Source organism: Argiope bruennichi, chromosome 5, assembly GCF_947563725.1.
Source record: "Argiope bruennichi chromosome 5, qqArgBrue1.1, whole genome shotgun sequence".
NCBI classification, from domain to species: Eukaryota; Metazoa; Arthropoda; class Arachnida; order Araneae; family Araneidae; genus Argiope; species Argiope bruennichi.
This window is the reverse complement of record NC_079155.1, coordinates 15,823,789-15,838,573: the sequence shown is the minus strand read 5'-3', so window position 1 is coordinate 15,838,573 and position 14,785 is coordinate 15,823,789. Positions and strand designations below refer to the sequence as shown.

The 14,785-nt window shown below is 27.9% G+C and overlaps 1 protein-coding gene across 5 annotated transcripts in view; it reads left to right on the top strand.

The window, feature by feature from the left end:
• LOC129968502 (A-kinase anchor protein 13-like) overlaps positions 1 to 14,785 on the top strand; it is a 248,961-nt gene that overhangs the window by 55,611 nt on the left and 178,565 nt on the right. The window contains exon 1 of one of the 5 annotated variants that reach the window (XM_056082448.1): positions 6,176 to 6,466. The exons of the other annotated variants lie outside the window; for them this stretch is intronic. The gene's annotated coding sequence lies outside the window, so the exon portion shown is untranslated. Of the gene's footprint in view, positions 1 to 6,175; positions 6,467 to 14,785 lie in introns of those variants that run through there. 5 annotated transcript variants of the gene reach the window in all.

Sequence of the window (14,785 nt, the reverse complement as noted above, 5' to 3'; positions counted from 1 at the left end):
TTTATGAAGATTGTCGGTACAGTTTTTGGGAAAAAAAATTATAATTATTTTGTTAAATTCATTTGATATCAGCGATGCTGTTTTTTGCATTTTTTCTGATTATCATGCATCAAGATTAATTTTATGATTTTACATGGGGATTTTGATCCATTGCCAGTATCCATAAAATATATTTTATATGAAAATCGATAAATATGTAATTTTGAACCTTAGAAAAATTTCGATTTTCTATCGTTTGACATTTGACCTGAGTATACATTGGTAATTTACTTTTTATCAAATGCAACTGATCTTGTAAACTAAGTTGAATAATTTTATCTTTAAAAGCGGCTTTTAAGTAAAGTTAACTGGATCAGTATCAATTATCACAATTCAAATAGATTTTCCATTTATTTAATTATATGTAGTTTTGCATGACTCCTTGTTGTCAGTTAAGGATTTCCAACCACAAAACTATGAGTACCCGATTAAAGACCTCAAATTAAATGACACGGCAGTGCGTGATAATTCGATAATATTCCGCTGCACCGAGCAATAATTAGAAATTCTAATGGCTGCTAAAGATGAGATTCATTGTCACTCAATCCATTTTATTAAATCTTTAAGCAGAACTGCGGATAATTTCTCTGAATTTACTAAAACTTTTAAAAGTTACGCACATGTGTGTATAACAGCGTTCTCTTTTGCCCGCGCGAACCTTCAAGTTTCTAAAAATCTATAAAATGGAATTGTAGTTGCGGTTGATAAATTATTCAGCAGTGAATTCAATATTTCAAATATTGTGCTATTTTCCGTTAAGGTAATGATAAATGAGCAGACTGGTTTTCAGAAAAAAATTCTTTTCATCGATTTCTGTTCCTTTTAAATACAATTTGTGTCTGCCACGAAACTGCTTCTAAAACTGAAAATATTTTCAGTGAAATTCTTTTGCATTTCGTTATTATTGTTGTTTTCATTAAAACTGATCGTGATCCATGATATTTTGTATAATTATATGATTCAGTAAATTAGCGTAATGAATTCTTTTACAAAAATGAATTTTATAATCTTTTTAATTAGGCTATAATTCTAAATTTCAGTTAGCATTTCAGTTAGTCAGGCATGTTGGTTATAGAACTGATTTACAACTTTCTTTTCCGCTTCTTTAACATAAACTTTCTCAAGCAAAGTTTTATATTATTTAGATTAACAAAGTTTAGATTGATCGTTAATGATAATTGTGTTGTTTTTAGTAATATCATCATTGCACTGATAGAACTAAAAAAAAGTACCACTAAAAAGTTGTCCTTTCAACAATACCAGTTATTTTTTTTGCGTATAGACATTTTTTTTTTCAATATTTAATCAATTTTTTTAAAAAAATATTTTAAGCATAGTTTCCAACAAGAATCGTAAGAATTCTGTAATAATATTAAAAGAATAACGTAAGAATTCAAGAAGAACACTAATGTTATTAATAAAAGTCCCTATTAAGGTTGTAGTTTTTTTTTCTTCTTTTCCCAGTTTTGTTGTACAATCCGAATTATTATCCAGTCCTTAACACAAATCATTATTGACAAAGCAGCTTTTAGAAAAGTAAAACAAATATTTACTTAATTCTGGGAACAATCTGTAAAGGATCTAAATTAAAAATACTTCTACCATGAAGGATAATGCCAAATTTTTCTTTGTTTTAGATATTAGAAATTAGATCACAGTGTCAAAAGGCCAAAAATAGCAAATCTTATCCATTTTTTTTTCTTTTCATATTTTAGGGGAGTTGACTGAAAGTAAGAAAAATGCATTGTAAAATGAGCAAGACGGCTTAAAAGTTTCAAAAATAATATGGGTTATATATCTATCAAAATGTAAAGTTTAAAAATCTTTGTGACCTTTAATTCCTGGGAATCAGCTGGTCTCCAAAGCCGGCTAGTTTATAATAAACGTCAAATTTATTACGTTACAATTCAGCTGTTCGTGGAAAAGTAAAATACTTTATTAGCACTCATCAGAATATTACAATTCAAAATATACACTGAATCTGTATATTTTGAATATCTCTAACTTTATTTTGTTTACATCTGCGTCTTTATTTGAAATTAAAAAAAAAATCTCTTGCATTAAACGATTTTAATATTACTTAGTTTTTAGAACAACTACATACTAACCCAAACAATTTTTAAAAACCGCAGAAAGCGAATTTTTTTCTAATGAAATAAAATATTCTTAAAGAATGATACAAAATTTACCTAAACAATATAAGTAACAACTTATGTGCATGGGATATGAAGGCAGCCATTTTCAGTAGTGAATTTTTTCCACCGATCATTAAAACAAAGTCATCAAGTTTGGAAACAATTTTTAAGTAACAGAAAACTTAAAAAACGATTTTCAAGCTAAAGAAACATTTTTCGATATCCATAAAGTAAAATAAATCTTATTTAAATATTCCTTTCGCTATTTTAAAGCCAGTTTAATAAACAAATCTTGAGCATTATCATGTTGTTTGCTGGGAAATACTATGCATGCGCATTCGAAACATAGTCTTTAATGTATAAAAAATTAACTCTGTAATTACATCAGGAAATTAAAATAAGTAAATTAAAGTAAATGACGATAATAAATTATCATTAACAAAATTTGAAGAAAATCTATTCAGTAGTATAAATTTCTAAGGGGGGGGACGATGATAACAATGAAAAAAAATATCGAAAGTATCTCTAAAAGTAATTATAATTACCAAATTAATTATTTTACCAAAAAGTTCGCCACGAATTAAATTTGAAAATAAAATATTTGACATTGGTGAAATATTTTTTATATAAGAAATCAGTGATTAGCACATTTATTAGAAGCTGCCATTTTCACAGTTCTTATTCATTTTTAATTCTATTTAATAAACCAAACGATAAAATAATTATAAACTGCGACTCAAACTTACATTTTTCTTGTTGCTTCTGCATTTCAAAATGATGATTTTATATTTTGGAATTCTTGGAATTTGTAACTTGATTTTTGCTTGATTAAATTTCGACAAAATGCTTGATCAATATTTTCTTGAAGTCTTTAATAATCTAATTTCTGAGTAAGTGATTTTTTTTTTTGTTAAGTAGTAGAGCAAACAAATGGTTTTTCTTTCACTATAGAGTTAATTATTTGAAGAGCTTTCACTAATTAAGTTTTAGAAGCTAAATTTGATTTGGATTACATCTTTTTTTATAAGTTGGATTGGTTTTTAGAAATATTCATTGAAATTCTGAAGTGTTTGGCTATCTTGATGGTTTTTTTTTTTACCTTTATTTTTTAACAAGTATTAATCATTTTCACAAATTTTTATGGTAATATATTAGAAAGACTTTAAATACATTTTGTAATTATCATTTTTTTGGCGATTGATTTTGACTTTTCTTTTTTTATTATGAGCTATTTTTTCTCTCTTTTTGGAAGATATTAGTTTTCAAACCATAGTTCTTAATATTTATGAAATTAAATAACCATTAATTGATTTTATTTTCTTTATTAACATTTTCATTGTTAAAGAAAATGGCAATAACTATCTTTTATTGCGTTTTTGAAGAACACTAGTATATGTATTAAATCTTTAAAATCTTGTTCTGCGTTAATTTTTTACAAGAATATATAAATAGGGAAGAATTTAAAAATTTATATAATATTAATTTTTATAAAGGGCTCTAAAGTAGCATTTATCTGAAAGAATTAAAAAAAATAATCAGAGAGTAATTCAAATAAAAATTAAACGATACAATGTTTTAATTTTTTAAGTTATGTACTGTATGAAAATGTTCTTTAAACTTATATAAAAATATTCGTTAAAATATCGTTGAAATACTTTTGTACAATAATCAGTACCCGTGATTCTTAATTCTTGATCCTGGAGACATTTATTAGAATTTTCAAATTTAAATTTGCTTATTTAGACTGGAAAATAAATTGTGTTTGATAAATATTTAAAATCTCGTAATGAACAAAAAAAAGAAAAAAAAAATGTGCATACTCATGAAGATACATTTTTAATATCCACATCTCTTCACTCCAGAAAGTTCTGACTCTATTGCTGCATTCTGTCGTTTCACCTTCCATATTTCTGGTGTTTCTTTTTTGAGGAGCAGAACAGCACTTCTTTTGGACTCGTTTTATGGAACATCACTTTTTTGTTGGGCAATGAGAATAAATAATACGCTATTATTTGCGGTATTTTGTACGTTATTAATAGATGATTTGTTGGTGTTTATTGTAATCTGCTTGGTAATTTATGTATTGTTTTTTTATTTCAGTAAAAATTGATATTCAATTTTAATTGCAAATTTTGTAATTTATAAGAAAAAAATATTATTTTGAGTTTTAAAATTAATATTAATCAAGATTGATATTATTATTACGTAGCTGTCAGTTTCATTTACAAATTAGAGTAGTTATTTTAATTTCCAGAGATATTTAGTAATTTCTTTAAATACATTTTGACTTCATTATTATTGATATATGACTGATATAATAACTTTCATTAAGATTTCTGTGTGTTGCATTCACTTAAAGAAAATTTCAAAGAAATTGATTTATTTCAAGTTAGCTAGGAAATTTTTGTATGCATTTATTTCTAATTTAAAATTTTATTGAGCTGCAGAAATGTGTTAATTTGTTTTATTATTTTCTTCGTGACTTCTAAAAGTTGTCTTTTCGATTTTAAATTCATCGTTTTCTATTGGTTCAAACGATCTCTTTAGCAAATTAAAATCTAGAATTTATCATCTTTTCCTGGAAAACCATTTATTTATGAAAGTTTTACAAGTAGAATCGAGTATAAAGAAGGTTTTCAGAAATAGTACGATTTCAGAATCCAAATTCTATTTTTATCCTAATTTATACTTTATCCGTAGATGAGAGTGAGGTGCAGGTTGTTTTATCATTAAAATCAGATATGTATTCCTTTCCTATGATGCCAATAGCTGTGGACGTGTTATTTTTTCTTCATTTACACTAATATTGTTAGAAAATTGTGTTAGTTTAAAGCTATACCAAACATGGTAAATCCATTGCAATTACTTTGTTAATAAAGACAAAGAGACTAATCTTTTGTTTAAATAATCCAAAGAAAAGTTATAGAATTATATATATTTTTTTCTATTCCTAGCGAAAAATTTATTTTATATTCCTGTATTAAGTCCATTATGGTATTATTATATTATTCTGCACTTTTTACTTCGATCCTGTAAGTATTTTCTAACTTTAAATATTTGCTTGTATTATAAATTGTGTATTACTATTTTCAAAATTTTCATTTTCCCTCTTCAGTTTATATAAAATATATAAACCTGAGGGGCTTAAGTTTATATTTTATGTATCCTTTGTTCTTATTTTAGAATTATACTCAAGGTTTAGTCTTGAGCTTTCTTTCCTCTCTCCCATAGAATTTATATTTAGGTTTTGAATTTCACAATTTTGCTAGTTCAGTAAAGTAATTAGACACATTAAGCAATATATATGTTTATTTATTATATTAAACACTATAAATAAGACTTCTTTTCTCTTATACCTAAAAATTTACCAAATTAATTCATGCATAATTAGAGCAACCACTCAATAGTGACATTTTCACTTATTATTTTCGAAAGCTGGTTTGTATTGCATGCAATGTTATTGCAATTCTATATACGTACCCAAGATTCATGTTCAATTCCTAGAGATTATCTGTTCCTAGAGACTAAAATGTTTTCTTTTTCTGTGAAGTACCTTTCATGACGAATTCCTATTCAAAGTTTACATACAATTCTGAGTCTATATACATGAGTTTATGATTTCTTTTCTGTGGTTTATAAAATATTATTTGATAACTAAACATGTATTTATATTTACACATGTGGCACATATTTTTTGAGTAATATATTCTTTGCTATCAGCAGTTACATAAATAGCATGTTTCTTTGAGGTTTTATCGCAAAATCTTATTTTAGCCCTTGTCAGATTTCCCTGCTTTCCCAGAGTCGAACGTCACATCTCTGACCTAAGTGTTGAGGCAGCTTTTCAAAACCCGTCCGGTTTTACATCGTATTCATCTCAACTAGAGGAAAGCCCCTAATCTGAAATAGGCGGAGTTAGGTGACGTTTCCTCTCGTGCATTCGACTCCAAATCTACTTCTTCCAGTAGTGGCCATATAGGCACACCTGTCTTTCCACTGTTACTGTCGGCTGTCTTAAGGTCTATTTCAAAGCAGACGGATTTATGTGTTGATGCTCTCCATTGCATAACCGTTGGATTTTAGCTTGCCTTCACTTTTTAGCTGTGTGTGTTGTGTTTTTATTGTCATCCTTTCATGCAGTTTGTGACTTGTTTGGATTTGATTCATTGGAATTTCTTCATCAACTGACCAAATTGTGACTTGACACCTTGTGTTTAGAAGACGGTTTTGAATGTTGCTGACGAATTGCAGGTGGAATGTTTAGCTTCTAGGTTTTGGTTCACGCAGAAGACGTGAGTATCTGTCCATTATTTGTTTTAGTGTTCAGTCGTATTCATGCATACGTGTAAGAATTCATTAGCTTCATATTTTAACTTGTTGCTGTGTAATATTACACTTGCCAATAAGGCGATGATCATTATTAAGCCTTTTCCCCCTTTTTATCTATTTATATCCAGAATTAGTACCATACGAATTTTTAAGAATACGCTTGCAAATTTACTGAAGCACTGAAAGCGTAATTAATAAACTGTAGATAATAGTAATAATAAATAACGCCTTATATGAATATGTATTAAAAAAATCTCTTTATAGAATTGGTAATTAAAAATAATTATAAAATAAATTGAGCACTTGAATTTGTTATTTTTGTATCAAAGCTTATCATATATTAAAAATATTTATTTTTATAATTTGTGGCATGGTCCCTTTTATAAAAATGATTTATTTTATCACCGAAAGATACACATCGTAACCGTTGTGCATTAAATGAAGGGGAAAAATTGTCTTACAAGACAATGGAAAAGTCTTAAATCGTAGGTGTTTTTGATTCGTGAACATCTTCCGGGACATTGTTCATGCTGTCATTAGAACAGAAAAGCCTCTTCATGATCTAGTGGCATTTATTGTTAAATTTTTTTGTTTGTTTTTAGTTACAGTTCTCATTACTTGGTTGTAGTAAACAAAATATATTATGTACCAAAAACTGATAATGATATTTTTGTTTTTCTTACGTTTGTAAAATGGTATAGTATATATTCATTTGAAATATGCCATAGTTATATATATTTCGCCTGCATTTTTATATGAGCTGATGTTATTATCGAAAAAATGTATTTTTCTGTGTTTCATTTATTTATAAATCGGATGTTTATACTTGGAAAATGCAATAAATTGCTTGTATTATTGTAAAGCTGGTATATTGTACGTTCTCATCAATTTTTATATGAGTTTCTGGTGCTAGATACGGTTGATATTTGATATTTTATGAGATTTGTTTGGGAAAATGGGAGAATTGACCGCAATTCAAAAATGCTATTTCTTATGACAGTTTATTTTCACGAATTGTTTATAACAGTATTTTGCAATTTAGCATAGTTACAAATAACAACAATAAAAACAAATCTGAATAATATTCACCATTTTATTATCAGGACCATTTCCGTAAGAATCAAAGCACATTGATCATATGGCGGAAGTGATTTAAGGTTGTTCACTAAACTCGAAGGCACGTTTTTAATTCCTTTTGTAGAATGGTTACTCTAGCCAAGTAAGCTGAACTTGAGAATAAATGATTACGAGTAGTTCCACAAAATCACGTTTTCTGATGTTTGCCCTATTGTTATCTCGGCGTATTGGTCTTATTACTCACCATATGTTGAAGAGCAAGACAATCGAATTAATTAGTTTTTTAACCTTGCATTTTTTTTCAAGTTAAAAGATTTTGAAGGTTACTGGATTTTTATAAACTTTATAATGCAAAATGTTATATTCATTTGAGAAAATATTTTTTGTTGTTGTATATAAATGATTTAATTATATTGCAAGGATATATTTTTGACTTATCAGCAACAGAATTTATTTATCTATAAACCTTAATTAATCTGCCAATAAATTAATTTTATTCACGTCAGTACCTCTACGGCACATTTCTGTATGATCTCTGCTTTGAATCTTGCATTTCTGTGGTATACTTTTAGAAAAATAAACGAATTATTTTGTTTAGCTGTCATTGCTTGAAATTTTAACACCATATTTTTGTGACCTTCTAATTTTTGGAAAAATCTAACTCGCCCCCCATGCCTTTTTGTTAGAATAAACATAAAGTAAAATAAAGTTATTATAATTATTAAATTATTTTGAATGTTTTCCTCACGGCATTTTAATTCAGCTTTGTTTCACAATTCTGCAATAGAGAATTAGGAAGATAGTTAAGACATAAATGTTTCTAAATCGTAATTTCTTATGAACGATTTTAACTTTTTTGATGTGAAATAATTTATTAATATATAAGAGATAACTAACATATAAATGATATTTAATATGAATTTATAGCTAACTTGTAACACTTATTGTATTCTTTAATAATATATCGCAAAATTACGTTCACAGATTTTAAGTCAGTCAGATTGAAATCTTTTTGTAATGGAGTGAAATTTATTTTAGTGCTTTGCATTGTGACCATTATTATTATTAACTAACAACAACAGAGCTGACAGTTCTCTCTCTCGAGAGAGCTATTTGGTATTCCATGCATTATTTAAATATTTCACAAGAAAGCATATTTTCCAGTGAATGTGTAATTAAGTAATTAACATGTTTTCTGTAAGCGTTAAGAATAGATTATCCTTTTAACTTTTTTTATTATTCTTATTATGAAATTCTTCCCTGTCTATCTGAAGAGCAATTAGACTGTCTGATTATTCATTTGGGATTTTCTTTCGTTCTAGCTGCTGAAAGAGCTCGATTTTGTATGTGAATTAAGATTCGAATGTTGAAAGTCGTTAAATTTATCTCCTTCATAACGAAAATTCCAATTTAAGTAAAACTCGTCGAAGCATAATGCTGCAATGTATTTTTCTATGTTGAAATTCTGAATATGCTTCAAATTTACCTGCAGTTATGAAATGAAAATGCATAGTGCAAGCAGTTTAAAATTTTGGAATGCTGCCATTTTCTTGCAAGTGATCATTTATCTCAATTGAGTTGGAAATGTATAAGTATAGCTATTGTTTAAAGAATGCAGTGCTTATATTGTATTGTATTTTTTTAAAATGTTCCGAATTATTAAGTTTTTATATTTATGAAATTAGCCTCGCATTTGTTTAAAAGCTAATTCATATTGGTTCTGAAAGTGGGATTTATTTAATGGCTCTGAGAAGAATTCTGTGAAGTCAAGATGGTTTCGAAACATCATTTGTTTAAAGATAAATATACAAATATATTTTCATTCATTTGGTTTTTTTTTATTCGATTAGAGTTATGACCGAATATACCACTTTTTCTGTTCAAATGATTACGGACTGAAAAAACAATTATCTGTTCTACATCTAAAATATTTTTTAATTAAGCTAGGTTTAAATTTTACGCTGGTGAATATCCAATAATCTTTGGATGAGCTCTTTTGTTATCTTTCTTTTCTCATCCTGTATGACGCTTCATTGATAAGAATAGGATCTAAAATTGAAATAATTCAGAAAAAAAATTCTGATGAAATTCTTGTTCCAAAAATAACACAAACTTTTGATTTGATTTGAAATTTTTAAGAAAGTGGAAGAGAGAGAGAGAAAATATAGTATGCTTAGGTTTCAAAATAATCAAAATATATATTGGATACTTTTAATAACCATTAATTATTTCTCTAAAATTATGAAATTATATAAAAAAAATCTAGCTGTATTACCAGCAGTTAAATGTATTTCTAAGGGCTTTCTCATCTATTAGAAACCTATATAGTAATTATTGCTTGCTTTACTTTTCGTTCCACTCTTATTTTAAGAAATTTAAAAATAATAGCTATTTTAATAAGCCGTGGCTGTAAAGTTGCGAGCCAATTTCAAAATATATATTTTGACTTATAACATCTTACTCAAATTATAATTTGAAGAATTTTAAAGTACATTTTTACCAAAATCGATCATTACATTATTAATAGTATTTTGAACAACGCATTATAAAATATTCACATTTAGAGAGCAAATTATAAACATATAGATGCATTTTATTTTGTTGGCTTGAACTCTACTTTCAGACATGTATGCTGGATTTGCGAATCTTGGTTTTTTTAAAGCTTCATTGAGGTTAATTGTTTAACTGTGTATACGAGTGAACTAAAAACAGTAATTTGTTGTTGTTATAATCTGTGTCATTTGTTTTAGTAAAAGATGTACTGCTTATAGTTAAAGGCTCATTAGCAAAGTGAAGATGCCATTTAAAAAGAGACTGCAATATCTATCATGACGTTAGCTACTTGAATGCCTCTCTGATTTGGAGGACGTAATATTATAGTTAAAAATCATGTAGCACTTATTTTTTTCCAAAAAAATTTGTAATATTTTTTTTTTTTTAATTTGTTTCAAAAGTTTCAGTGCAACGGTTTGTGTGTGTGTGTGTGTAAATGTGAGAAAGAAGGATTTCATATTTGCTAATATAATTATCAGGTTTTATTATATCATTTAAACACTCATTTTAATAGCAGATCAACTGCAGACGATATTTAACGATTGCAGTAAATCGCAAAATCTCTGGTGAAAAAACGTTTTCAATTTAATAAAATTTCCATTGCTCTTTCTTTTGTGTTTTAAAAAAAGACTCGAATTGTTGAATTGCTTCATTGTTTCACCTTTCTCGTCCTATCTTTTTTTTTAGGAGAGAAGTAAAAAAAAAAGTTTAAGGAAGTGCTTCGGTTATAACAGGGAAGAGCAACGCATCGCCGGATGTCAGTAAGGATTTGTTCTCACGAGATCGGCTAGAATATTTATTTGCAACTGTTTGAAGCTTTCGGTTACATTAATACAAGAACCATTTTGACTCGTTCTTCGACCTGGGAAACTTATTTGGGGGGAGGGGGCACCAACTGTGAATTCAAATGAGGCATACACCCGAAATGAGTTTGCAGTTGCGATTGGCATTTGTGAACTGAAAAACGCGAGCTCGGTCAATGGGAGGGGTTTTGTGGGTGGCTTTGGAATGAAGAAAGTATTATAAGAACAGCAAGTGCTTTTTTTAGCTATCTCTATATACTTTTTTGTTATAACCAAATTTTTTTAATCTTATTTATAATTTGATTTCTTATTAAAAATGAGTTTGACTGTTTTTTTTTTTGCATCATATAATAGTTTGTATATGAAATTTAACTAAATTACAACCTTTACCTATCATACAGACAATGGTGTCGTATGTATGGTAGGTAAATATTAATACATTTACTATTATACTATGGATTAATAGATTTATTATTCACTTCAAGCACGCATTATTGGATTATTGTCAGTTTGATGTTTTCTTAAGATTCTATTATATGCCTGCTTTGCGCCCTTGTTTACATGTAAATTCGAATTTTAGTGTAATTTTTTTATTATTATTATTATTCATTAAGTAAATACAAAGCTCCTGAAATTTTAAAGATTAAGTATCTAATGCAGTTTTAAGCTTAAAAGTATCTGGGGCAGTGACCCATGGAAGAAGGTTAATTGAAATAAAACGTAAACAAAATTCTTGTGTGTTGAATTTTGTTCTGGGTAACTGTTTCGTATTTATGAGCAAGTTAATGATAAGTTATCTGAAATAATCTATTGAATAAATTATTTTCTTGAAAAATCCTTGAAGGGAATTTATTTTATCAACCTTATAATTATTCACATTATGATTTTATCATCCTCCCCCCTTTCAACGCTTTTTATTTTATAAGTGAACTGCTTATTTTAAAAATTGAACTGATTATTTTGTTGTGTAGCTGTATAGATTTTTAAAATTTTTTTGAGGCTACTAATTCGTAAATTTTAAAAACGTGATTCATACATTCATTTTGTTGTTTTAAACTTCTCTTTTTCTGAAGAATTTTTAGAATTTTTAATCCTCTTTGCATACAGTATTCCCATTTTTCGTGAGTTTAGTTTCAACATTTTTAAATCTTACTTTAATCATATTTTTTAAAATATTGACCTTTTAAGTTCAAAATATTGAATGTTTTTTCACTTAAGTTGATATTGTTGCCATTCTACTACTAAAACTTCTGCTACACAAAATAAGTTGAAATTGACAAATAGCAAAGAAAAAAAATATTTTTTTCCTAATGCCGTTTTTAACTTCAACCTTCTTAATGCTACATTAATTTTTATAAATGAGACTTTAATAACGGCTGCGAATGTAATTTTTATTTGATAGCTCTTTAATGATGTATAAACGCAAATAGTACATCACCAAATCACTAGAAATGTTCTGCCATGCCAAGATCTGATTTTTAATGGAGCTCCCCTGCCAGTGAGAATATTTTACGTTGGATTCTTCCAAGAAACATTCATACCCCCCTCTCCCTTCCCAAATGTTTTTCTTTTTCTTATTATTTTCATTCACTCTTCATAGCGGGCTGTCCCGTGCTATCACGCGGGAAAGAGCATCGTGCAACCTGTGGAACGTCGTGGGAAGAGGGGAAATTATGGTTGAGCTAGCAGGTGGTTACCCCCTTTTCCTTTATTTTTTTTCTCTGGGAGAGAAACTTTCACATCCTTCTCTTTCATTTCTTCTACCTATCTTCGAAATTGTGCGATTTGCTTTTTAAAAGGCAGTTCAGGGCTTAACTGCAGTTTATTTTTTTTAAATTACTTTTTTTTATGCCCAAGATATTTTTGTTTCACCCATTGCGCAAATATTTATCTATAGCTTTCTAACCGCTTAGAAAGAATAATCTTGGATCAAAAGTGAGAATAAAAGTATTAGTTTAATTTGATTTCAAATTTAGGCAACTAAGTGATCAAGCTACGAAATATTTTCTTCAAATTTTATTCACTAAAGCTATAAAATGTAAGGAAAATCTCGCAACAATGAATTAAATTATTAATATTTTATTTATTTAAAACTATTCTGTAGAAAAGATTATTTTATATTTAGTGTTTTTATTTTTATTAAATAAAAGTAAAATAGATATTTTAAATCTTTCAGTTTATTTCGTTTATTGTGATATCTTTTTATCTAAATATTTGTTCCGATTATTTTTAATTTTGACGGTACAATTATTATTTATTTTGAAGATCCTGTTGTTTACTCAATAACCAGCTGTTATATTCTTGTTTATCGGTTCCGTATGTACGACAAAAAATGAAAAACACCTTATTTTTTCGTTGTATATAGTTTTCGAAATCTAATTTTCAGCTCTTTAAAAGATGTTAGAATCCTCTAATTCAATGAATAGTACCTAATTAATTGCTATTGTAAAGTTTCCTGATATACATGTGCTACCTCACCATTTGACTCATATATGCAAAAGTTGATTTGAGTTTCACTCTTGAGCATATAACGTATATTTGATCGTTTGAGAAGAGTTGGATTTTTGCTTGATACCGGGAATTTTAAGAGATTATTTAACATTCAGTATCTTGGCTCTTGCTCTAGAAAAATCCAAACAATCTAATCCAGTCCAGTCCAATCCCATCCCAACAGTTCTTTTAATTGTAATACCGAAAGTTATATAAACTTCGAATCCTAGATGTTGACATTCGAACAGCAAATCGCTTGGAATTAGAAGAATGCGAGTGATAGAAGCATATTCTTTTACTACTTACTGTCTTTAATAATAGTTGAAGAAATTACGTTGGGTATTTATTCATTTGCTGACTCTGTTTTTGTTTCCGTACGTATTGAGTGGAATCGAAATTCTTGAACAGCATGATGGACGCATTAATTTTTAGGCTTAATGTATATGGTGGCATTCTTAGTGGGTTCAAATAATTATAAACATGTCTTGGATATCGCTTTTTGCTTTTCTTTCATCATAGTGTGTACAGTATGAACTGGAATTACTTGTCAACTCTGTTATATCATTCACTTTATTAACATTTTCATTTTTTTAGAGCTCATGTTTACAAAGCCATTAATCGTCCGCATATATTTTTTTAAATGTCTGAAAATAAAATTTCGCTTTAATTTTTTTTTTTTTTTTTTTTTTTTTTTTTTTTTTTTCAAATTGGGCACTGAGACATAAAACTCAGATGAAGTAGAAATGAAGTTTAATTCTGCTTTTAGGGGTTGAATTATCACTTAAGAGCTAAAGCAATCATTTATCAAAGTTTCTAAAAGAAATATCGCCGAATAAGTATACTCGCATGCTAATCGCTAAAGTTTTCCTGTGAAGGAATTGCAATAGTTCTGAAGCTTTTAGGTAGCATTTTAGTTCATCCATTAGTGTTGTCCTTGAAATGATGCGAGGAGTTTGATGAGATTCACCTGATAATGAGACAACTCTTACCATCATTTTGCCTTCATCTTGTAATTCGATCAAAAACTACAAAAGCCCATTTTTTTGCTTGACATCATGCTCACATCCTAAGCGATAAATTTACAAGTTCGTATGGCAGTGACTAAATTGCTTGCTTAGATAGCATATGACATTATATGCTATATATATATTTCTTTTTGAATTTTCGGTTGTGTTTATATTTTTTGTGAAAGTTTTAAAATTTGATTTTGTGATCTGCATTCACAGTTATTCTATTTTCAGAGTATTGGTATCCAGTTTCTTTAACAATAAATTAAATATTTAAAAGCCTGTTTTTGAATGGCGAGCCTTGATAACACGACAATAATGATTTAAAGATGGAGGGCTAGTTTATTTTCTT